A 27,134-nucleotide genomic window follows, 5' to 3' on the forward strand; every position below is an offset into this window, starting at 1 on the left:
TGCCTTGTAGATGGACTGAAATCTTCAGACATGGAAACGTCTGAATCTTTCAGTTTAGACTGAGCGTTTAGCAACATTTCTTTTGTTTTGTAGTTGGAAAAATTTACCATTATTAGGGTCTGCAATGCCGATTCGGTGGGCCCGGCCGATATCAGTACTAGAAATGGTAATTGACATTTCTTGCTGTATTGCATTACAATTTTTTCTTCTGATTGCAACCATGTTTCGGTGCCTCCAGCGCCTTCATCTGAAGGTATATCTATACCAAAAAATAAGAGGTTATCTCTGCGGGATCTATCTTCGAGATCATTCATTCGGGCCCTTAACGAGTAATTTTCTTTGGCTAGGCATTCAGCAGTTGCTTGCATTCAGGTCCTGACGGAAGGATTCAAGACCCGCAAGTTTGGTCTCAACAGTAGTAAGCCGGTTTGAAATATCAGTAACCTTCACGTCTTATTCCTCTTGGTTGCATGTAATAGTTTTGAGTTCAATATTTCGACCTGCCCCTGTTCAATGTTTGTTGAGCTGATTCTTAGATCCTCCAGAAGGGCGAATATGGCACCGCTGTTAGATTCGGGCGTCGGGTTTTGAGTGCTGCTACGAGTGTTATGGCCAAGGCCAGGGTGTAATTCAACGTCCCCAGACAAGAGCAATTTGAGCACACAGTTCTAACAGCACTTGTGGGCAAGGGAGCATAACGAGGCAGACAACGCTTGGATGAAACTGGACTAACCTGAAGGATGAAAAAACGAACCACATCGTGTCGTTGCTCCCATGCTGGTGGCGACACCATTTATATCTTCTGCAATGGTTGACGTCGATGTCGATCCGGGGTAAAAATCTTGCGAAGCGGTGATCAACTGCGTCATGAAAGCATATAAGAACTGCATGGTTAATCTGTCGGACGGGCGACATACAACCTATATCGCACGAGCTGCGAGCATATCGACAATATATTGCTCAGTCGATGCTTTAAAAAATCAGGGAGACTTTATTTATTCAGGGATACCCCGCTTCGCTCAAGGGCGTACAAGTAGGGGGGGGGGGGGTTACAACTTGGAATAGAGCAGATCTTCATTAGTACAGCACACATGGTCACGAGACAAATCATTCCACTCTGATATGGTTCTGACACAAAAAATGAGTTAAAGGTTCGTTCTAGTCCGGTATTCGCGAATTTTCAGGTCATGATCAGTTCTAATAGACACGTAATACGGATGTTTAAAATAAATCTTTATTAATGCCAGTCCTGTTATGATAAATTCTAAAAAACAATTTCAATCGCAATTTCCTTCGACGAGTCGACAGCGCTTCTCCAGTTCTCTTTTCATTTCAGTGCAGCTCTCACCTCGATTTTACTGCCCATGAACGAACATTGCTGCTCTGTTCTGTATTCTCTCTATTTTGTCTATAAAGGTTTTTTGATGAGGGCCCACACACAACAAGCATATTCGAGGATCAGTCTAACGTAAGACAGATAAACGGTGTTTTCCAGGGTACGAGGTGAAGATTTCAGGTTCCGTTAAATGATGTTTTGAGTTTTGGCGCCCTTTGAAACTACTTCACTCACATGGGCATTCCAGGAAGAATCTGACGAAAATGTCACACCCAGATATTTATACATCGATTGGCGATTAATAACATCAGTATTCAAATAGTAACATCTGTAGTTTCTTTTTTTTTTTTTTTTTGTGAAGGACAGATGGACACATTTCTTTATTTTTAGTTCCATTTTCCACTTCTTACACCAAGCAACAATTTTCGCTATATCAGTCTGCAAATCTGGGAATCCTGTTCAGTTTTGATTTTTCTGTATATAATGCAGTCGTCGGCAAATAAGCGTAGTCGCGAAGATATACCGGTATGAATGTCATTAATATAAACCAAAAATAATAACGGCCCTAAGACGGAGCCCTGAGTGACTCCCGAAGTGACCTCAACACTAGGGGAAAAAGCTCCGTTTAATACGACACATGTCCACGCTGGGACAGGTAATTGGCGATCCAGTTCCACACTTCCTGGTTAATATTTAATACGTGAAGTTTGTGAAGAAGCAATGGGTGACACACCATGTCGAATGCTTTACGAAAATAAAAAAAAACGCAGTCTGTTTGCCCGTTTTCATCTACCTCCGATGCTAAGTCATGGTAAAACTATTAGTTGTGTAGTACAGGACAATACCTTACGAAAACCATGTTGTTCATCAATTAGCAGTCTGTATTCTAATAAATTTTTCATTATTTCCTTGTACAGAATATGCTCCAATATTTTGCACCAGATAGATACTAATGAGATAGGCCTGTTGTTGTTTACCTCTTTTTTAGAACCACCCTTATGAATAGGAACTACATGTGCCATTTTTCATCCAGCTGGTAGCCAGTGGAAAGAGATTTAGTGTATATCAGATAAAGGTAGGATGAGACAGGCCGCGCACAGCGCCTCAGTAGGCGGGGAGAAATACCTTCTGGTCCTCAGTTTCATCTATATTTCTTAACAATGATTCAGTACCGTTCACGCTAATCTCTACAGGTGGCATCGGTGGCGCAGCACACACACATCGGGAAATCGGAGTGAAATACGGAATGAAAAAAGTTATTCAATAAAGACGCCTTAGCTGTGTCATATCAGATAAGACCTCGTTGTTGTGATAAATTTCCCTTATTCTAGTCGCATCAGAACCACAGCTTTTCACGTATTTCCAAAACAATTTGGGATTGGTTTTCATGTTATCATTCAGTCGGCTGAAGTACTGTTCCTTCGCAGTGATTATTTTAGCTTGATATTCATTAGTTACCTGGATTCACTTGTTATACTGATAACTACTTTGTGTCCTTTTGTATACGATATATACACGTCTTCTTTTCCTGATTAGTCTCAAGATACTAGGAGTCACCCATGGCTTCTTGCACTTTTTCAGCCTGGCTGACTCGATGCTCGGCACATACTTCTCTGTCTATCACTTTTTCTTTGAACAGTGACCACATTTGTTCAACATCAGCATTTTCGGAAACACAGCCAAACACAGACAAGTGACTAACAGCTGTTGAGGAATGGCAGAATAATCGCCCCTATCAAATAAGAATACCTTCCTCGATTGAGGGGCCTTGTTTCGTTTGGCTGCATATTTAATGCTAGCCGTGGCAGCTAGGTGGTCACTAATGCCAGGAATGCAAGTGACAGAGTCTATTAAATTAGGCGAATTACAGATCGAAAATGTTGCTGTTGCGCGTTAGCCTCATCACATATTGGGTGAAGCCAAACGTGTCAATAATGTTTTTCATTTCCAAGTTTTCGCAGAAAACCAGTAATAGTTACACATGTTCCATTGGACCAGTTCAAGTCCGGTAGATTAAAATCGCCGGCAAGAATTATCTCTTCCGACGTTTTAGAAATAATCTCGTAAAGTCGCTGCAATGTAAGTGCATCGGAATTTGGTGGGCGGTAAAATGCTCCAGCAATAAATTCAGCATTATCAGGACCAGACTGATTCAACGTCTTCATGTCCAGTATCTAACAAGGATGACGGTAAAGATAGCAGAAACACCCCTCCGCCTTTTCGTCACCTATCATTACGATAAGCGGTAAAGTGCTTAGGGAACACCTATCAGTGATGGACGGGTTCAGCCATTATTCCGTTCGAAACACAATGTCAGCCTTCAAAGATTCAATCAGACCTGATAATTCATCTACCTTGTGCAGTATGCTTCTGCAGTTTATGACAACAGCTGTTAGATTGTGTGAGCCGATTTGACAACAGGATGTCACTTCGTTAGGACTGGAACAACTTCCTCTTTGTCGGTATCCCAGGTGAAGGCCTTACTATCAACAATCAGCTTGTCAAACCTTAGTTTAATCTATACTGCTGCTGTCAGTTATTTCTGTTTTGGAATTGTCTTCCTTCGTCCCTGTTAGTTTTTTTTTTTCTTTGCGTTGTTCTACACAAAGGAAGCTTCTGTGCTCTTCCTGTGCTAAGCTGGGCGTGAATAAGGACAAACGAGGCAGGGACCTCACTGAAGCCTCAGAGATAAAGAATTTCCATAATCTTTTCCGGATATCTCGTACCTCTGGTGCGTAATCCTGATCTACACTATAAACAGACCCTTTGAATTTTTTTTTGCATTTTTAAGGACATCCATTTTTTCCTTGTCCAAGAAAAATCGACCGTGTGAACTTCTCGTTATATCGACCGACTCGATGCGCTCTTTGAACTGTCTTCAAGTCGATATTAAGCTGTGTCTGGCATATGCCTTTAATCATTTCTTCTGACTGATCCCATGTTCCGTCCTTGTCGCCTATGACACCATAATAAACAAGGTCCTGCCTTCGACTTCTATTTTCAAGGTCGATGCTTCTTTTTTGCAGGTCCCTAACATCTTTCATGACTTGTTTAACTGCTTTCCCTTGTTCCTCTACAGCCTCGTTAAGTGAAACAATCTTTCCCTCAGCAGTTCCCAATTTACTATTTATTTCGCTGAGCATAGCCTCATGTTCAGCAAATTGAGCTTCAATGTTATTCAGCTTATTCATGATCGTGTTCTGACCAGCCTGTAAACTTTGGAGCAATTCCAATTCAGACTCGCTGAGGGGGCCAGGGTTGCGCTGCACATCACCGGAAAGTAACAATATCCGGTTAGCAAAGAAACGAAATCCCCTATGGAGTAAGCGTTCCCTCAGTCGTTTACAATCAGAGCAAACACATGCCGTTATGGGAGGAGCCGGCAACGCACTCAATAGTATGCGTACTTGAAAGGGATAATAATTACTAACCTGAACCAAAAGGTGCATGAGCCTCATGTCGGCCAGCGTGCTGGCTCCAAATCCCCCAAAGGCATGCAGACGCTTGGTTAAGTAGGGTAGTCCGTGGTCATGTGATGTCTTGCGCTTGGTATCTTCCGGCATATCAGCCGCGATACAATTCGTACCACTGAGGCGCTTATCGTCGATGGCGGCTGGCTCATCCAGGCAGTATCTTGGACGCGCGTGGCATGTTGTTGCTGCTGAAAACGGTTTGAGAAGAAACAGTGCCGCCCCTTGATCGATTGTGACGGTTTCCAGCGCAGTTCCAAATATGGCAGCAACCTGCAGAGCCAAAAGATGCATGAGCCTCATGTCGGCCAGCGTGCCGGCTTGTGCGGCGAAACTGACTTATCTTTCCCCGTCTCGGGATACAGAAGACATGTTAATGATTCTTTCTAAAACACTGCGAAGTTTTTGAAACGATAGAGAAGGAATGTTAATACTCAGACCATCACTGACAACTAGATAAAAAATTATTGCCTACTTTATATTCATGTAGTCTTTAAATTCCAGCGCGGAAGGCCTCAGATCCTTGTCAAATACAACTGGGGGGGTCTAAGACCTCCGAGCCCTGACTTAGATTTAAGCCCTGACAGGCACAGGCAAACACTCCATAATTAACGCATTAAAGGTAGAAGTCGTGTGCGATCGACCTATGTTTAGCGAAGTGTACAGCGGTACAACTTTATCACATAATATGACATCCTCTCGGTTCAGTTTAGTTCGGTCCGACACTTCGTGACCCTATGGACCATATCACGCCACGCTTTCCGGTCTCTCACTATCTTCCTAACATCACATAACTTCATCTGCAGCGCCTCGAGGATACCATCTAACCATCACGTTCGCTGCCTACCCCTTCTTCGGTGACCCTCAACCTTTCCCAACATCAAATCTTTCTCCAGCAATTCCTCTCTTCACATCAGATGACCAAAGTAGCTGAGCTTTAACTTTGGAATTTGACCCTCCAATGAGCAGTCAGGGTTTATGGTCGAGAATATTGACTGATATGATCTTCTGGCAGTCCAAGGAACTCTCAAGAGTCTCCGCCAGCACCACAATTAAAACGCATCAATTCTTCGGCGGTCAGCCTTCTTCACAGTCCAACTCTCTCATCCATGCATCACAACTGGAAAGACCGGATCTTGGTTGGCAGTGTAACTGGATACGAATCTTGGTTGGCAGTGTAATGTCTCTGCTCTTTACTAGGCGGTCAAGGCAAGCCATGGCTCTCTTTCCCAGAAGCAGGCGTCTTATAATTTCATGGCTGCAGTCTCTTTACGGAGTAATCTTGCAGCCCAAGAAGAAAAAATCTGTCACAGCTTCCACTTCTTGTTCCTTGATGCTCAAGGATTTGATAGGGCAAGACGCTATGATCTTTGTCTTTTTAATTTTTAATGTTCAGTTTAAGCCTAAACTTCTCACTCTCTTGTACGCACATCAGAAGTCTCTTGAGTTCCACTTCACTTTCTGCCATTAAAGTGGTATCATCCACACATCTAAGGTTGTTGATATGTTTTCCAGCAATCTTCACTCCAGCTGAAGACTCGCCCGGACTGGCCTTCCTCATAATGCACTCAGCATATATAGGTTAAATAGGCAGGGCGACAGCATGCAGCCTTGCCTCACTCCTTTCTCAATCGGAAACCAATCAGTAAGACCATGCCCAGTTCTGACTGTGGCCTTTTGCCCTTCATACAGGTTCCTGAGGAGACAAATGAGGTGAATTGAAACTCCCATCTCTTGGAGAGCTTGCCATAATCTGTTGTGATCTACGCAGTCAAACGCTTTCGCATAATCAATAACGCAGAAGTAGATGGGTTTCTGCATGGAACTCTCTTGCTTTTTCCATGATGCAGCAAAGATTGGCAATCTGGTCTCTAGTTGCTCTGCTCTTGCGAAACCCAGCTTGCACGTCCGGAAGCTCCCGATCCACATGCTGCTGCAGCCTACTTAGGATTTACAACATCACCTTGCTAGCATGCGAAATAAGCGCGATCGTGCGGTAGTTGGAACAATCTTTGGCACTGCCTTTCTTTGGAATGGGGATGTAAACTGACCTCCTCCAATCCTGTGGCCACTGCAGGGTTGTCCAAATCTCCTGACATAATGTATACAGAACGTTAACAGCGTCATCGTTAAGGTTTTGAAGCAACTCAGCTGGAATGCCATCAATTCCGCTAGCTTTGTTCTTAGCAAGGTTGGCTAACGCCCATTCAACTTCACTCCTCAGGATGCCCGGCTCGAGATCAGTAATCACAACCGTCTTATGTTGGGTTTGCACATCCGGGTCCTTCTTGTACAGTTCTTCTGTGTATTCTTGCCACCTCTTCTTTATCTCTGAGGCTTCAGTAAGGTCCTTGCCTCGTTTGTCCTTTATCACGCATAGCTTAGCACAGGAAGAGCACAGAAGCTTCCTTTGTGTAGAACGCGAAGAAGAAAAAACTTACAGGGACGAAGGAAGACAACAAGACGAGCGCTGACTTTCAATTGACAAGTTTACTGAATTGAATTGCCTTTATTTCCATAAACATACAATTTATGGGGGATTTAAGGAAAAAGTTGCACACGGCAACTTGACGGGCCTTAAACCCAGTCTGAGGGCAGCGGCAGTGGACTCAGGCACTGATTCAGGAAAAACAAAAGAAACAATACATAATAAAAAAAATAAGAAATTAACATGTTGGCTTAGACATTATGCCAGCAAAAAAAAAATGCACTCTAAGAAAATATTACAAGAAACAAAGTAAAGCCACACAATCCAGAGTGTACACTTGAGCAACAAAAACAGTGAAAGAACCATTAACAAAGTAAACACTGCGAGGAAAGAAAGGAGACATTTCAGCCCTTGATAAAGGCTGGTATCAAAAGGAAATACTGATATAAAGGCGAGATAGGGCAAGAAATGACATCAATGTTTTCACGTGTGAGGGTGTTTAACAGGCGTGGTAAGCGATGATGTAACATTTGAAGAGCATAGTTAGTGCGAGGATGCGGCACGTATTCTGGAGACCGTATACTGTATTCTGTTCTGTTTCTGATTAACTGCGTTAAGGACGTGATGAAAGACTGGTTTTGTTTTACGTCTTTACGATAGGCTAGCCGCAGCCTGAAATCTAACAGAGAGTGCAGTGTGAGCAATTTCAACTGTTTGAAGAGAGGTGCGGTATGGGCGTCTACTGGAACGTTACAGATACTACGCATTACCTTTTTTTGAAGCAAGAATAACCGATTTATGTTTGTAGCAGACGTCGTACTCCACACGAGACAGCAGTAGTGTACGCGACTCATGAAAAGAGCGTTGTATAGAAGAAGTTTGGCCTTACGTGGCAGTGGTCTTAAACTGCACAGTACACCAGCGACTTACGCAAGTTTTCCTGCAAGAAAGTCTGTGTGATCAGTCCATGACATATGGCTGTCAAAAAACACACCTAGCGTTTTCGCAGACCGGACAAGCTCAATTCTTGAGAGACCTATCACAATGTCGGACTCTAAACTCACACCTTTATTTTTTCGTTGAAATAAAATAGCTTTAGTTTTGGCAGTATTAATTTTTAAGCCATTATCCTGTGACCATCTCTGTATTTTTGCAAGAACACAGTTTGCGGTTGAAACCAGGCTCGCGATATTGTTCGACGAAAAAAGGACCGTAGTATCATCTGCGTAGATTATGTACTTGGGTTCACTATGAACATAAACAAGGTCATTTACATATAAATTAAAAAGAAGGGGGCCCAGTATGCTCCCTTGGGGAACTCCAACTGTTACTTGTTTGAGCTGAGAGCAGATGCCATTTATTTGAACAAGTTGATTCCGTTGATTTAAATAAGATTTATTTATTTATTTAGAACATACTGCAGGCCTACAGTAGGCCCAAGCAGGAGGGGCGAATACATAATATATGCAAAAAGAACAGGATTAGCAAAATTGAAAAATGTTAAAATACAAGTTGTAACACAAAATACAACAATAAATACAAGGCTGAGATGCAAAATACAAAAATTAAATGCAGAAATAAATGGCTCTCAAATTAAATGCTGTGAAGAAAACATTGAGTCAAAAGAATCAGCTCTGGTTAAAAGATCTGGCGGACACCTGTTCCATTCCTCAATGGTGCGTGGAAAAAAATGAGTATTTAAAGGCGTTAATCCTAGCACTGTAAGGGGTTAATGATTGTGCATGATGATTTCGTGTTTGGCGCGTAGTGTTAGGTTTAAGGAAGGGGTCTGCATTCATAGACAGTTTATGGTTTTTTAGTAAGAAAAGTAGTTTCAGTCTTTGAATTTTCCGGCGCAGCTGTAATGTTTCAATACCGTGAGTTCTCATGAGGGTCGTTGGTGAGTCAGTTACACGATACTTTGAAAAAATAAAACTGACGGCTTTGCATTGAATCATTTCAAGGGCCTCGATATTACGTTTAGTGTAGGGATCCCAGACGGTGCACGCATATTCTAGTGATGGCCTTATTATTGAAAAGTAGGTTAATTTTTTAAGTTCAGGTGGGGCAAGTTTTAGTTTATGTCTAAGAAAGCAGAGCTTACGAAAGGCTGAGGAGCATACGTTTGATACATGTTTATTCCAGCTAAGGTTTTTCGTTATTGTAACTCCTAGATACTTGTACTCGCTGACTTAGGTCAGAAGGTGAGATGAAATATTGTAAGGAAATGAGAAGGAAGCCTTTTTGTTAGTTATCTTCATGTATACAGTTTTCTCTAAATTTAGCTTCATGTCCCATTTATTACACCATGTATGTATGTTCAGAAGATTGGAGTTTAGTAAAACTTGATCATCTTGGCAAGTAATTTGGTGAAATAAAATGCAGTCATCAGCAAATAATCTAATTTCAACAGGGGTAGTTATAACATTAGTAATGTCATTGATATATATCAAAAAGAGGAGGGGTCCGAGGACGCTTCCCTGTGGGACGCCTGAAGTGACCGGCAGTTGGTTTGAATAGCAATCATCAATACAAACAAATTGTGTGCGGTGAGAAAGGTATGAGGAAATCCAACGAATTATGAAATTAGGAAGACCAATAAGTTCAAGTTTGTAAATTAGTTTGGCATGAGAAATAACATCAAAGGCTTTGCTGAAGTCTAAAAAAATAACATCCATTTGACCAGCGCTATTTAGTACACTTGCAAAAGTATGAATGACAGAAGTTAGCTGAGTGACAGTGGAAAAGCCTTTTCGAAACCCGTGCTGATGGGGGGTATAGATCCTTGTTATCGTTTAGAAATGTAGTTATGTAGTTAGCTATGATATGCTCAGCAAGTTTGCAACATGTGGAAGTTATTGATATGGGACGATAATTAGCAATCAAGGCAGGATCACCCTTTTTCAGCACGGGCACAATCCGCGCTTTCCTCCAGTCGGAAGGAATGTTTCCTGTTTCAAATGATTTGCGGAAAATAACAACCAGGAACTCTGTGATGGCTTCTGCATAACGGCGCAAAAAAATATTTGGTATCCCGTCAGGCCCAGCGGACGCTTTAGTTTTGAGGTTGAGTAGCATGGAGAATACGCCAGATGAAGAAACAATGTCGGGGGTCGAGTTGGGAGACATGGTACTGGGTCGAACAAATAAACCATGATGGGAAAGCACACTCTGAAAATACTTATTGAATGCCTCAGAGATTTGTGATTTATCAGCAAGCTGCGCACCTTGACATGAAATGCGCGTAATTGTTTTTTTCTTTTTCGATAAAAATTTCCAGAACTTTTGTGGTGAGTCACGAAGGAAATTTGGCAGGCTATACTGAAAGTAATTTTGCTTAGCCTGCCGCAAAGCGCTTGTGAAGTTAGCCTGATGTATTTTAACTATGTTTCGACAGGCACCCCCACGCTTCAGTCGTTTGATTTTTCTTTTCAAATGTATTATTTCTCGCGTGATCCAAGGAGTTTTTTTACACGTTTTCTTTGTTCTATTAGGAATGTAGTTATCAATGCAGTACGTACAGATTTCTTTAAATTTATTCCAGAGTTCATCAACATTAGTTCCTCGAAACATATCAAGGCGTAAGCTGAAGTAATCTAACACACTTTCATCATTAGCTCTGGAGAAGTTTTTCACGGAAATAATTTATTCTGGTTCACTATCGACATTTTGTTGAATGGGACAAGTAAAAACCACCATGCAGTGATCAGATAACCCAGTTTCAACTGATACAGTAAAACGTTCTGCTTCTTGGCTGAGAAAGATGAGGTCGAGGATAGATGCAGCTTCACCGTGTATGCGCGTTGGGTGCTTAACTCCCTGTTGCAAATTATGCATCAGCATAATATCACACATGTATGAAGCATTTATGTCATTGTTTGTACTAGGGAAGGGACTATTCCAGTCAATATTTGGGAGATTAAAATCACCGACAAGGTATATTTTATCACGGCGAAATTTAGACATGTGATCGGCCAGATCACATAAATATTGAGGTGGTGAATCAGGTGGTCTGTATACAGCAAAAAGCACGAACGATCTACCCCCGTACGATAGTTTTAAAGTCACACTTTCATGGTTAGCTATTTGCTGCAACGTGGGTGCCTCTGTGTTTTGATTCACCAGGACCGCAACTCCCCCTCCACGTGTTGCTCTATCACGGCGAAAAACTTGATAAGAGCGGGGGAAAAGTTTCATCATCAATATCATCTCGCAGCCAAGTCTCGGTTATAAATACGGTGTGTGGATTGTGAATCAACAAGATAGCCTCCAAAGCCTCCGATTTATTTACAACACTACGTGCACTAATATTAAGTAAGCGAAATTCCTTAACACGAGGTTGTGAAAGTCAATCTTTGCTTTGATAACTGTTTTTATCACCGAATTGAACTCTGCTGTTATCGCTGTCATCCCAGGCGTAAAGCATTTTTTCGATTCGCAGCTTGTCATTTATCAAGGTAACTTTTTTCATTCATCCCTTTCTGTTTTTGCGCTGTCCCACAGTAATTTACGCTTCCTAAGTGTGTTTCGTGAATAATCGTTCTGTATTGAAATATTACTGCCTTTTAGTTTATTGCAGTTTTTAAAGAGTTCTTGCTTTTCGTTATAGTCCTGGAAGAACACAATTACAGGGCGGTTTGTTGCCTTTTTGCCCAGCCTGTGTATTCTGCCCACAGAACTGCAAGATATTTTAAGCTTTTCTGCAAAAACTTCAGTTAGAACCTTCTTTTTCAGGTCAGCCTCAGATTCCCCGGGTTCCTCTTTTACTCCAAAAACAATAAAGTTTGAGCGGCGGCTCCTGTCTTCTAAATCAGTTATTTTCGCCTGGAGTTCATATATTGTTTGTTCTAGAGTGTCAATCCTGTTTGTCTGCTTCTCCAAGGCTGTAAACCTTAGTCTCATATCATTCATGAGTGTTTCCATATTGCTCTGTCGCTCTCTCAAAGCAGTCACTTCAGTGGCTAGGCCTTTTTGCCCTTCAAGTAAGTCTTTCAGCATTTCATTAGTATCCGGACCGGGATTAGTTTCAACGTCTCCACATAGGGGCAGTTTGCACATACAAAACGCATTGTAGGCAATTTCAACGCACTGCTGTGGGCACGGCAGGACCAGAAGACAGCGGCAGTCACTTTTAACAGAACAGTAATCGGTACTAACCTGCACAAGGCAGAAGAGAAGCTTGTGAGACCACATGCCTACGCTGGTTCCGCCGCGCCCACTTTAGATTGCTTTAGATTTGGAGACTTCATAATGGTGTCGATCCCGTTTCTTCGCGCTTGAAACAACCTGCTGCTGTGCACCGATCGGTCGCCGGTTGCTGTTGTCTTCGGGGTGCACTGGCGTATTGGGACGTACGCGGTGACTTTGATGTGAAACTATTTGTGAGTCGACAGTCACGGAAGTTTGTAATTTGCTTTTTTTTTTTTTAAGATTCTTCGTTTGTGGCCTAGTTTGTTTGGGCAGTAGCAGGCATTTTGGTGTGCGCCAGCGTGAACGCGCTGGTTTATGATCAGGAGGTTTTATTGCCTTCCTCGCAGCTTCAGCAGATAGAGTGGCTGGGCCCATAGAAACGGTCGTGCTTCTGTAAAAAACTGTCGTAAGGTATTTATCTATGCGGCCCATACGTGGTGCTGCAGTGCAAGAGGTCAGCTTCTTTGCAGTGTCGACAAAGTGCTAAAGAAGGGGAGTTGCTGGCTAGCTGAGAGATAGTATAAATGTAAACTGGCCCAGTGCGAAATGAGCCCCAGAGTGAAACGAGCCTACTGCTCAGCATAAAATTGCTACAAGATACGGGCGTATACCCGCACGAATTTATTGTGCTTATATGCTCATACGTTCCACTGTCGAGTACTCACATCGGTGCATGCAGCAATGAGGGTGACTCTTCGGCTATCATAGGTTCTTGCCCATGAGAGTATCTGCCCTTTTACTACGAAAATAACTGCATTGGTAGAACTCGCTGAGCTTGTTTATATAGACTTAACACTTCGAATGCATGTCGCTACCGCTGAGTTCCCTAATATATATCTTTTGCTTGCTCCAACAGCGTCATCACTTTGAGAAAACTGGAAATGATAGCAGAAACAATGCCCCCATAAATAGTGGGCAGTGCTTGGCTTCAAGCTGCTGTCAAGGCCATTGACAGCTTATTTGAAAACAAAGCAATAATTAACCTGAGGTGGTACGTTTTGTTGAGGGGAGTGATGCACCGTTGCATGTACAGCCTTTATCAAAAGTGTAGAGCCCGGGGGGGTCCGCTTCTGAGCCGAATAGTGGCACTGATGTAGAATTAGTTGAGGCCACTGAAGGGGGCAGGACAAAAAATCTTCTTGCCATTAACAAAGTTGGAATACCGGAAATTCATTACAAGTCGCAGGAAGTGGCTCAGAAGCAGACCCCCTGGGCTCTACACTTTTGACAAAGACTGTACCTCGTAATCCTGTCAAAGAGCTTGGCAGTTGCTGCTATAAGCACTCTCCATTGCAGTTCCATGCAAGCCGCAGCATATTCCGCACTTACTGCACACATGATTTAACTTAGTCCCTTTGTTGCTATTTCAGTGTTTTGCAAGTGTGCTAAATATTTGTATTTGTGCTAGCATTGACTGCCAGTCTCGTTACTGCCTTTTTCCTTCTGCATCAGGCACTCTCACTTGCTTTACTCGAATCAAATTCTACTGTGAGTGAGTTTGCTGAATTTATGCAAACTAAATGTAATTGCTGTATTACTCTCATTTATTTACATTTACAGAGGCACGGAATACTCGGGGCCGACGTACGAGTTTCCTCCACCAGTTGGATTCCGCCGCTACTTCAGTAGTGCAGTGAGCTGTAACTGGTGTGACCAAATGGATACTCTCACTCCTTCTACTGGTTTAGAGCGTGCTCCTAGTTTTTAAAATACCTTGCTTGCAATATATTTAATCTTGTTGTGGAATATTGTCACCCTTGCATTTGCTGATATGTTATTATTTGGAAAGCATTCAGAGTGATTTTGGACGCATGATTTGCAGTGGCGGGAGGTGGAGAAGCACAAATGTGTGACTGCAATTTTTTGCCTCTCTAGTTTTCAGCCTTTAGAATTAAAGCAACAGATTGATATGTGAACAGGCCTGGCATGGATTAAAGAGTTTGTCATATACAACAACACTTGACCCTTGCAGGGGTAACACAGATGTGGCTATCTGAGCAAAAGTTCTCTGTATGTGATGGTGTCCGAAACATGGCATTGTCTTAACTTGGCATGGAATCGGCCACTTCTTGCACTCTCTTGACAGCACCTATTGTAATGTGTGCTAGGCGACATGCCTTCGGATCTGTTGTATGTCTGCAGCAGTTGCCTTGATGTATCAAGATGGGGTGGTTGTTGCGAGTTGGAAATTCCTATTCTCCCGACTACACCAATAAAATGCAGTGAAGCCAAATACCAGGAACCAATGTGTCATGTGGTTCATTGTGAAGGCTTGCCATTCTCGTAACTTTGCCAAATCGCTAGAAACATTATTTTTAAGCCCGGTCTTCTTTTGCTCATAGCACAACTCATTTCGTGCATTTGTCAACTTTTTGTGGTTTATAGTTGGCACATTTTGAAGAGGGTGACAAAATTTGAGCTGGTGTGCCACGAAGTTTAAATATCTGTTTATTGAACTCTTCTCGGGAAGCTACATGCAAATCCTGCCTAATGTGGCTGTGAGGGCTTCGCACTTGATTGATGTACCGGTGCATTACTTGTGGCAGCTGGTCTACATTGTACAGGGCTGCCACTTTGAGGAGCACCAGCACTGCTATGAAGCAGATTCATAGCATTGTTCCTGGTGGAGGCAAACCACTGTAGATGTTGTCCTCATTCCAGTGCAGCTTCAGCCAGTGAAGTTTCACAATGCCAGTGTTGGACAAACAAGAGGCCTATGAACTTAAGCATTTCACTTAGTCATTTCTTCCAAACATCCGTCAAAACAAGCAACCTGTTGGTTTCCCCAAAATCCCTGTACAATAATATTTATTTTTATTTTTACAAATAGTTTGTATCATAAGCTGGAGAGCCTTCACTCAAGTATACACTAGGTTCCTATCTACGTGAAAACTACACGCTTGTGTGCCAATGTCAGCAGATCGTTGCTAACGATTGTGGAAACCCTCCTAAACAGAGATAAAACTGAGAACATGCAGCGATCATGTGTACATACTCAAAAGCAAGTGGGTACGGAAACTATGTGCACCTTTGGCCACTAGTTGGCATTACAGGTGGTTGTAGTACCTGAATTGCTAAAAGCTGAAATCAGAGCTTCTTCTGACAGACTCTTCTGGCTTCTTTGCTGCTAGCGCGATAAAAAAAAATCTGTAGCTGAAGTTGCTGAATCACACAATTTCAGTGTTTTTTGTTGTGCGGCCTGACAAGAACATTTCTCCATCTAAGCTGCCACCATTCTTCAGATACAGATCGCTTGTGTGTCACCACTTGGTGCGATGTTACTCTGTGTCACCAGGGGTAGAGACAGACAATTGGAGGAGGAGGATACGCTACAACAGGACATGTACTTGCAGACTAACAGGAAAAATACGGAGCCCTTAGGAAAGCTAAAGAATACGGTAAACGCCGCCATGAGGCTCACTGAAAGAATCTCCAATCTAATGAGAGGATTGCAGGAAAAGGAGTCAAGTCATTTGGTACAGGCATTCGTGATCAGTAGAACAGTTTATGCGACGCCTTGTATGAATATGGACGTGACGGAGGAAAACAAGGTGGACGCTATGATTAGGCTGGCGTATAAGGCGGCCCTTGGGTTACCTAACATTGCTTCTACCGAAAGTCTGTGGGATTCATCATCATCAGCCTGACTATACCCATTGCAGGGCGAAGGCTTCTCCCATATTTCTCCACTTAACCCGGTTCTGTGCTAGTTGCATCCGCTTCACCCCTGCGAACTTCTTAATCCGCCCATCTAACTTTCTGCCGCCCCCTGCTATGCTTTCCTTCCCTTGGAATCCAGTTTGTTACCCTCAGCGACCATCGGTTATCCTCTCTTCACACTACATGTCCGGCCCATGTCCATTTCTTCTTCTTAATTTCCACTAGAATTTCGGTAACTTGAGTTATTTCTCTGACCCACTGTACACGCTTCCTGTCTCTTAATGTTACCTCTACCATTTTTCGTACCATAGCCCTCTGGGTTGTCCTCAACTTAAGTAGAACTCTCTTGGTTAGCCTCCACGTTTCAGCCCCATAGGTGAGTACAGGTAAGATGCAACTGTTGTATACTTTCCTCTTGAGCGATACCGGTAAGCTGCTAGTCATAATCTGTGAATGCTTGCCAAATGCGCTCCATCCCAATCCTGTTCTTCTTGTTATTTCCTTTTCATGGTCCGGATCTGCGGGTACTGCCTGTCCTAAGTAGACATATTCGCCTACTACTTCCAGTACTTCGCTACCTAATGTAAACTGCTGTTCCTTTCTGAGGCTGTTGAACATTACCTTAGTCTTCTGCATATTGATTTTCAAGCCTACCTTTCTACTTTTCCTGTCTAGGTCATCAATCATTATTTGCAGTTCATCTCCCGAGTTGCTTAGCAAGGCAATGTCATCAGCAAATCGCAAATTACTGAGGTATTCTCCATCTACCCTTATCCCTCACTGCTCCCATTCCAAGTCTCTAAATACTTCCTCTAAGCAAGCTGTCAATAGTACTGGGGAGATCGTGTCTCCTTGCCTAACACCTTTCTTTATCGGAATTTTGTTACTTTCTTTATGCAGAACTATGGTTGCTGTGCAGCCACTATATATATCTTCCAGCACTTCAACGTATGGCTCGTCTACGTATGGCCCTGATTTCGCAATGCCTGCATCACCGCCGAGGTTTCAACTGAGTCAAATGCTGCTTCGTAATCAATGAATGCTATGTATAAGGGCTGGTTATATTCTGAGCATTTTTCTATCACCTGATTGATGGTATGGATATGATCGATAGTAGAGTACCGTTTCCGAAGCCCTGCTTGATCCTTTGCTTGATTGCAGTCTAAGATTGCCCTGATTCTATTAGCGATTACCTTAGTAAACACCTTATACGTAACAGACAGTAAGCTGATTGGTTTGTAATTTTTAAGGTCCTTAGCATCCCCTTTCTTATGAATGAGGATAATGTTTGCGTTCTTCCATAGTTCCGGTACTGGCGATGACACCAGGCACTGCGTATACAGGGTAGCCAGTTTTTCTAGCACGATATCCCGCCCGTCCTCCAACAAATCTATAGTTATTTGATCCTCTCTAGCTGCTTTCTCCCTTTTAGTTTCTATTGCTTTCTTCACCTCGTCCTTCGTCACTGGTGGAACGTTTGACTGTTTTCCCCTGCCGCCAATCTCATTACGGTCCCGACTACTTTGGCTACTGTAGGGATCGGTATGGAACGTCTCGGCTACTTTGACTATCTTGTCCATATGACGTTGCCCGCCTTGTCCCTTAGCGCATACATCGGATTTTTGCCTATGCCTAATTTCTTTTCCACTGTTGTAAGGCTTCCTCCGTTCTTTACAGCATGCTTAATTTTCTCCATGTTATACTTCCTTATATCGGCCACCTTGCGCTTATTGATTAGCTTTGATATCTCAGCCAATTCGATCTGGTCTGTTGGATTGGAAGCTTTCATACTCTGGCGTTTCTTAATCAAATCTTTCGTTTCCATAGACAACTTACCGGTATCCTCTCTAACTATCCTACCGCCTACTTCTACCGCGCACTCAGTAATGATATCTCTGAAATTATTTTTCCTTGCTTCTAGGGTAATGTCGCCATCCTTGGTTAGAGCTGAATACCTATTCTGTAACGAAATCCTGACCTCTTCTGCCCTCCCCCTCAGCGCTAAATTCGTGGGATTAGGGGTACACAAAACACAGGATGAACCATGGGGGGTGGAGGGAACTACCACCATTCCTGATCAGGGTTAGCTTTTTCTGCAGAAGACTTGTGGCTGCTGTGCGGTTTCCATATACTATTAACAGCGTTTCTACATATGCCTTTCCTATGCCATGGTTATGTAATGCATGCATGATTGATGCTTAGACTGAATCAAATGCTTGTGATTTGCTTGCCGTATTTATATGATTATAGCACGAGTTACTTTTTTAGAAATTGCATCACTGAAACAGCACTTCATGCTATGTTCAGAAGCAATATCTGAATTTAACATTTTTCTTTTTTTGCTGGTCATCAAGATAGCTTTACCACCAGGTAAGCCAGTTGCGAGGAGAAGGCAAATTTCTGGCAAGTTCGAGGCTGTAAAATGAGGCAAGGTTAAAAAAAAGGTAACCATGGAGAAAGACAGAAGGTGGAAGTGAAAAAGAAAATAATAAAAAGGTGTAGTTATTGAGGGTTCGAACTCTCCTGTTTAATATCATTAGATCATGGCCAATGGGCAAAACATGCAGGGAGCGATGGGGGATTCTAAGCGAGAAAAGAAAGCATGTAGTGCTTAGCAAATCGTGTCTAATCAAGAGGGGGGAAACGAGTGGGGGCATGTTCATGAACAGCGATAAGGAACTGAGTAGTGACAGTGAATAAACCACTCGGATACTTTTCTTTTGGATTTTTAAATGCAGTCTCCTTTATTGTCACATCCCCAGCTATGGTTGCCCTTAATGTTACGATTTCATGTTATAATCGTGAGCTTGTGTTGGAATCGTGACAGAATTGTTTTCTTTTTATTCTCGACACAAACTCTTCCCTCGCATCATATATTCATTACGGAATTGTTTACCTGTAAATACGGTATATTCTGTGGTTCCTCTTTCATCTGATTGATGCCCTGAACATCGGCTGTGGTCAAGTGGTGTGCCTGAAATCCAGCCTGGCCTTTTTGTTCACTAAAGTCTAGGTTTCCTCTTAATCTATCGGTGACTACCTCATTGAATACATTTAAACCTAGTTATAACCTAGCTAAGACAGGTCTGCAGTTTTATTTCTTGGTTCTGTGAAATTTTCTCGTGAAGAAGAGTGGAAACCAAAATAAGGAGTACATATAAGTGAAATCACCGTGGGAATGTTTACAGCAAACCCCCATTTCTCGTAGTCATAAACTTGGGAAAAAACATTTTGCAATTGCATTGATAGGGCAACTGTGGCAGCAGCCTCCACCATATCCGCTGCAGTTCGCGCAACATGGTTATGAGAGGTGTGAGGAGGGTGGCCAGAGACACCTCGCCTGGGAAATTGTGAAGTCATGCCACCACTGCTTGAGCTCGACTGGCCGTCACCTGTGTCTTCACGTATGTTCCCGCTCATTCTGCCCAGCACAGCTGCCCCAGGAAATACATACTTGCCACTCACATTGCCACTGCTTTCCTCCGTCCCCATTCCAACATGCGAGAGCTGTCATTGGAATCTTGCGAGCAGTTGCATGGTTGTGCTGTTTACCTTTAAATCTGTCAGTGAAGAACTTAGTGATAGATACTGATTGATAATGATAGTGACAGTGATGATACTGACAGAGATTACTATGATGTCATGACGTTACCAGGCGACTCGAGCACATGTGAAGGTTAACCCGATCCAGTCGTCAGTGCAGCGCCTTTCATTTGGCGTTTGCTCAAACGCCACATGACACAGCATACAAAAGCAGACGCAGTACAGCAAGCATCAGCAGCATTTCAAATTGGTTTACAGGAAAGAAAAGGCGTAGTATCCCACACTTCTCCACGAACACCTGAATCGAGCCGCAAGGAAAACGAGGAAGGAGGTGCCATAGTGGAGGGCATCAGACCACCGTGCAATAAAGGCTTTCACCTCATTGCTCTTTAGTGGTCCAATGTGCCCCTAGAGTTTTTACTTTTTGCTCGTATGAGCATTCAGTTCAGTGCTGCATAGTGTGATGTTAAAAAAGCACGAGTACCAGGGACCGATGCATTTGTCACCTGCAGTCACTCATTGCGACCTTGGCTGTTCCTTTTATGTAATTTTGTGTTTGTCATGACACATTCATGTGTTACCCGCCGGGGTGGCGCAGTGGTTAGGGCGCTTCCTAAGGATGCGGGAACAAATCCTGGCCTCGGCGACCGCTTTTCGAATGGAGGCGAAAGGCAAGGCGACCGTGTGCTGTGGAATGTCAGTGTACGTTAAAGAACCCCAGGTGGTCGAAATTTCCGGAGTCCTCCACTACAGCGTCTCTCATAGCCCGAGTCGCTTTTGGACATTAAACCCCACAAACCATTCCATGTGGTTCTGCCAGATGTACAGTAACTTGGCACTAGATAACAGAAAGTCGCTGTAGAGAGTAGTGATGTGGTACTAGCTGGTATTATATTGCGCAGGGCCACTCTAGCATTTTTTTTTTTTCCGGAAGCTTAAACGGAATTCTTTTTGACTCGGGCAGAAAAGTTTTGCAATTCGAACGCGTATGCTCTTCTCTAGCGTTGCTCTGTGCCTGCACTTCACTGCAGTGCAGGCTTGAGCCAGCGGCAAACGTATACATAACCAGCGCTGCCAGCTTTGGCGAATTAGTCTGCTCGAGGTTGCGGTTACAAAAAATAAAAATAAGCATCAAGATACCCCGCATGCTCACTTGAGATGCAGACTAAAGGTCGTTCCTGCAGGAAGCATAATCAAATTCAGATGTGGGTTTCAGTTTGAGCACAAGCAGAGTGGTGAGTGCTTTTCCACATTAACAGTGTTGAGCTGCCCTTCTGCCAGGAAGTGCTCTTTGCGAACTGATAAGTACAGTAGAACCCCATTATAGTAAAGTCACCGGGACCGGCCAAAATCTTACTATATCAGTTGTTAACGATGACACGGTCCTAAAGATACTATCTCGTAATTAAAGTCTGCTTACTAAGCACATCTTGTTGCTTTATGAAAAGAACGCTCTAAAATGCCTTCCATCTCTCTCTTATCATCTCTGTGCCATTTCCTTTTTAATTTTTTTTTTTACAGCTTGTAGAAGTACCTGTTTAGCATGAATGCAACATAGATACGAATACAGCCGAGCTTGATTTCAGCTGAGAACCAAAGCATTGCGTGAGCGCAGCATCATCTTCCGCTGTTTCCATCTTTTAAGAGGCAATAGATGAAAAATGCGCGACAGTCCAGCACTGCAAAACCACACAAGCCACACCTCCAATTCTTGCCACTCCTCCTTCGTGCTGAACAGTGTTGTGTGAATGTTCGGCCGTTTCTTCACTTCCCTTTTTCTTGCTGCACTTTTACTCTATTTTTAAGTGACCGGCAGTCTTCTTTTTGTGTTTGTAGTCAGCTTTACATTTTTCCCCCTACGCGCTGCATGCTTTCCCTCACGGCTCCAAGGCCTTAAAGTTGGCTTCTTCTCAGTGCTGATGAGCCTAGCGGTAAAACCATAAAAAAAAAAGCACTACTTATTTTTTTTTTTAAGAAAAATTTTCCTCGCGATTCTATGTAATGCGTGTGCAGCAATGCCATTTCGTGAGAAGTCGACGCCACGGCCAGACGTTGTTTAGTATAACCTAGTTTTACCAAAAGCACCTTTACTATGATGGGACTTCAGTTTCACTTTACTATAGCAGGGTTCTACTGTACAATGATAACCGGTCATAGAGACTCCTCCATATTTCACGAGTGGAATGGAGTCCAGTTTTGTGCCCATTGCAGAAACAAGCTGAACAAGCTGGTCATTCTATGTTTCAGTTTTGTGGAGAAGGTGCTTTGCAGCAATACCTAGCCTTCAAGGGCCATACCTCCTAAGAGATATTCAGGAAAACTTGTCCAAGAAAAAGTATAGACAATGAATACGATCTGTGCAGGGGAGTATGAGCTAGGAGTTAGCATAGCTGTTCTCAATGCAGGTGATGGGTTACGACCATGCAAGCGGGTTGTGCCACCTAATCTACAAATCACAGTGCGACACATTGTACCCGTTCTCCACCCTCTGCCTCCTACCTTCTCTTCATCATCCCTCTTGTCTCTACTTTGCCACCTGCCAATCAAGGTCTCAAAGGGACGAACAACACAAGCTGTCTAAAGCCACCACTTGAAGGAAACCAAATTTTGGTTACATGTTGATATGACAGCGTTAAAGGCTGCCATTCACCATAAAATTTGGTATCAGGGTTGTGAATGAAAAATTGTGGGTGATAGCTGGGAATTGATTGGTGGCAGGGTTGTGCAAAGTCACTTGATCATATGATATGGCAGATTTGGCAGGAGCTGCCAACTCAAGCTTCTCGAATCAGATGGGTAGGTGAAATGAATCGAACCCTCCAGGACTCTTGCATTTCAAGTCAGACATGCTACCCGTAGGCCACAAAGGCACTTCATACGGCTAGGTTAAGGGAGGCTTTATATTTGTGTCAGGCAGTCTTTCACATAATGACTCTATGCTAAAGAGTATGTATAAGATAATGGAAGTACCACCATTGCCAAAAATAACCAGGCTGCGTGCTCCGCTTTTCAGCCAAGTAGCAGATAATTCGTACCACTTATGAAACTGTAAATCTGTGCAAAGTAGTAAAGGCAAGCTGCAGTCCTCACTTCTCAACAAGTTGTGATCCTCTAGGAATTCATGTTGACCTTAGGATACAAGCGAAAAGCTAAAAATGGAGCCTGGTTACTTTTTGCAAAGATTGTACAAAGTAAGGGATTAGTGATTAGGAGAGTGCATGTACAGCTGCCGAACTCTACTAATGTGCACGATGGCCGCCTTTTCTCTTCTGCACATTGAAAAAGAGCTAACTTGCGAAAAGATTAAGTCTAACCAGAGGCTCACCGAGGCCTTGCCTTATTTTTACCTCTCTGCAAGTTTGATCCCTGCCAAGGCACAGAGGTACAGAAAAAAATTAAGGCAGATTGCAGTCGTGTACAAGACTGATGACACAATGATGCTGTTTCTGTTTACCTCAAGTTATCCGTGATTATACTTCGAGACTCACCGTGGCTATCTGTTGTCAGCGGACAAGTGTAACAGATATTATGCCTTTTCTTTCCTGTAAACCAATTTAAAACACGGCTGATTCCTGTGTGGTACGGCGTTTGAGGAAGCGACAAATGAAAGGTACAGCACGGATGCCTGGCAAGGTTAGCTTCATATATGCGTGAATCACACGGTGAAGTCATCGGTCATGACCGGACATGATGTCATGTGGTGACCTCAGTTCTGGTTATTAGACATGACTGGATGTGACGTCATGATGTCACATCCGGTCATAGTGACATTACTGCGAACACATTAAGCTGCGCAGAATAGATGAAACAACCTCCAGCTTAAACAGCATCACTGTTGAAAGTGGCCGTTGTGCAGTCTAGTTGAAGGTTTGGGCGGCTGTATGCGAGCAAAGAACTGAGTGCTGTGATTTAACTTCCCAAAATAAATGCCACCGAGTGGTACTTTTTTCTTGATACAGGTCATACATTTACTAGGACAACCTTACTCTGTATTTGACAGCTGTAAATGCTGCAAAAAGCAAATTTTCTAAACTTGAGAATTTTATTCTGGCATGGCTTATATTCTCTAATCTCCAAAACAATTTTCTTGGGTTCCTTTACTTCTGGAAAACTTGGGATATTGTTCGAACAACTACGATGAGAACAGCAAATTTTACAAATTTGAAATTAAAGTGTATGAGAACATGCAAGATGGCGACCATGGCACAAACTTTTTTTTTTCCGCCTAAAAAAAGCTGGGGTAATGTTTGTCGTAGTAACCCTATACAGTCCTTTTCTGAACTGACGGCGGTCGAGCGTAAAAATTGCGTCAAATGGCATGATATGGGTCTGTGTGCAGGCTTCACACAACTCGTACTCTCAGGCAAGTTCAGTAAAAGAATCTGACAGCTGAGCTGCTACCCGGCACAACAGAACCCAGAATGCAACATAATCCTACGTTAGCCTGAATACTTAATATTTTTGAGACAAAGCATTCATAGAAGGTTGAAAAAACTCGTACATGCAGAATGCGATCAAAAAATCTGGAACAAGTTTCATGACACGCATGCCATTTTTCACAGCATATCACACAACTTGGAAGAAAGTCGACAACTTGACTTTGAAAGCAAATTTTTGTGAAAATGTACAACACCACTGGGAACGAAAACAATTGAAGCAGTTGAAACAAAAAATTTGGTAGCATGTGTGTCAGTGAACCCTCAGTGTCTATCAAAGAAAGTGAAATCAATGATCTTCGACACTAGTAGAACCTGAATAGCGCTGTGTGATAAGGCTGTCCACAAGTGGCAATAAGCAAAGTTAAAATCAAAACAAAACCAAACTTGACAGAACTTGCACCAATATCACGGCTATGCTAAAATAAAATACACAGACACCATATAACCACTGTTCACAATACAAGTTCTACAAACCTGATGCGAATTTTTATATCATAGGTGTAACGGTACTAGCACAGCCTGATAATTACAGTACACCTAAACAATCACTCTACCTGCCTCTATGCATATATTGTATGCATATAGGCACTATGCACATATTGTACTTGACTACAAAGTTCAGCATGGTAGTTAACCATGCACATGAAACAGCTCGGGTATTGAAAAGCCTCTTCCAATCATGTTCAAAACCAATATATTCTGATCAAATCAACATGCAAAATGTAAATGTTTCGTAAAAAATTTCATTTTGCACACAAAGACAAAGGAAGCTTTACTGCACATACTGTAGCACGAATTGAATGCTGCGGGCAAATTTTCATAGTGCTGCAGGGTTTTTATGTGTTTATTATATGAACGATGCAAAAAAAAAAAATCGGTGAACTCCATAAAAGGTGCCACATTAGAACAAAAATTAGCAGTGCTATGCCTAGATAATTCCACTGCAAGAATGCATCTGTGCTGACTCATGTTCTGTTGCCATAAACAAAGTACTGTATGTGAGGAATACAAAGGATGGAGGTTTGATTCCCAGTGGAGACAGTATTTATTTATTTTATCTACCCCACTAATCACACATGTGCTCTGTGCTGTCGTACAGTACAGCAAGTAACGGCATATGGTACCTGTAGTAAGACATAGTTCATGCTGGTTACATCGGCTGTCATGCAAAGATGTAATCAATGCAATTAACACTTTTTGTAGTGGCTTGAAATTGTTGACGACTGCGACCCCGAGCAGTTCGCACGTGAACACTGGCAACCACTGTGATTTCGTAGTATCGATGACAGTCGCCGCAGATGATGAGGGGAATGTCAGGTGCCCTCACAATGCATCAGCCATCTCGCAGATAAGTGCTGCCATTCAGCGCCACCATTGCAATTCTTGTTTAAATGGCTATGGGTTGTACAAACTGGAAACTCTAGCAGACTAACAATTTTGTGCATTCACAATGCCGTAATAACAACATTGCGTGGGTAGTAATTTAGAAAAAATAAATACATTCACAGTTAAAACTGGTTCACTGGACAATATTTTGTAAGTAATAATTCAACAATACTGCACAAGAATTTTCAAAACTCCTCTGAGCCTCACTAGGGCACCTATGAATGTCGTGCAGCCTTGGTGGATGGAACCGTGACAGATTATTGTAGATGAAAATGTAGCCATTAAATACTGTCCTTTTTAAAATGCGTGATAGAGCGTTACACTGCAGTGCACAGGTGTAGAACATGGCTGCAGCTGCGAGCTATCAGGTGGCTGTCACACATACTCCATGATAGTAAATCAGGTATAGGTATCTTCCATGGGGCAGGTAGCTAGTAGCAGGCTAGGCAGGCAAACAGGGTTCGTTCATGGCTCTGGTCCACCAAAAATGTGACAGTGCTGCAAGTCATCTATACTTGGGCAGATTACCTAACATGCAGACAACTACTGTAAAGTCAAACACTGAACTTACAAAAAAATTAAGTTGCTAAATGAAATGTACTGCCTTTGGATCTGAGCAAGAATGAGAACAGAGGCAAGCCATTTGGCAAGCCTGTTTCGATGCATTCCCTAAAGCCACATCTCTATGCTGTTCTGACCAGTTTGTTTTACAAGAATACACTAGGTAAGAACCAAGCGATCCCACATTACATCCACGTTGTGCACTACAGTTATAAAAATAAAAATCATAGCTAACGAGTACGTGGCCCGGTTCGGTAATGAAGTACATTTACTTTGCTGTACAGCGTACCACTCGTCTCGGGACTGACGGACAGCGTGTCAGGCCCTTATCATTTGCCAAAAAAAAGCGAAGCTTAATTTCTAGTAAATCAACATTACACACTATTAAGAAGCGGTCAACACACTTGAAACACAGTTCTATATTCAGCTAGTCTGCAAACTATTACCACAGTCATCATACATAAAAGCAACAACAGGCCCATACATGTAGCATGTGCTGAAAAGGCGCGTCCGATGCAAGTGCAAAACTGACGTTGGCCTCGGTGATCTTAATTCATTAATTCAAATTAGTTCAAAGCTCTTCTGACACAAACGTAAGCCTTCGATGTCTCTGTAGTCATTATGCGCAAACACTTTCAACGGAGCGCTTTATTTAGTTCTGCGCAGGCAAGCTCAGAACTTCTCTCAGACAACCTCAAGTGCAGCAAGAAAGTAACCTTGCTGCAATGTTCACAGTTAAACGTCCCGAAACAAATCGTTCCCAGCTAATTTCACACAGCGATTCGCGGAAGAATCGCGGTTCTAGCGCAGGCACCATGCTTACCAACATGGCACTCGAGTACGTTAATTTTCCACAAATCAATATATTAACTCATTTCCTTCCAAAAAGCAATCAGCTGGCTTTCTATTCGACTTACCAAAGTGATGCTCACCGTGCGAAGTGCGTCGCCTGTGCTGTATAAACACAGAACACAGCCACTTTATGGTTCGTTAGGATTAGCAACAAATAGATAAAGCGCAACACAGGCTCTGTAAAGCACCGGAAGGAGAATAACCAGAGTCAATAACGCGTCAAACATTTTTTTAAAACGTTTCGTGTAACGCGCCGCAACTCAAATAAT

At 42.7% G+C, this 27,134-nt stretch overlaps 1 long non-coding RNA gene across 1 annotated transcript; it reads right to left on the bottom strand.

Annotated features, from left to right (window-relative positions):
- Positions 1-733: 733 nt before the first annotated feature.
- On the bottom strand, positions 734-27,123 carry LOC146170782 (uncharacterized). Its single transcript, XR_014703109.1, has 3 exons — positions 26,931-27,123; positions 4,768-5,079; positions 734-860 (listed from the first exon to the last, which is right to left on the bottom strand). It is a non-coding gene; the product is annotated as an uncharacterized LOC146170782 (long non-coding RNA).
- Positions 27,124-27,134: the final 11 nt, after the last annotated feature.

Source organism: Amblyomma maculatum, unplaced genomic scaffold (assembly GCF_055883805.1).
Source record: "Amblyomma maculatum isolate TAMU_Amacu unplaced genomic scaffold, ASM5588380v1 scaffold_47, whole genome shotgun sequence".
Classification (NCBI taxonomy): domain Eukaryota; kingdom Metazoa; phylum Arthropoda; class Arachnida; order Ixodida; family Ixodidae; genus Amblyomma; species Amblyomma maculatum.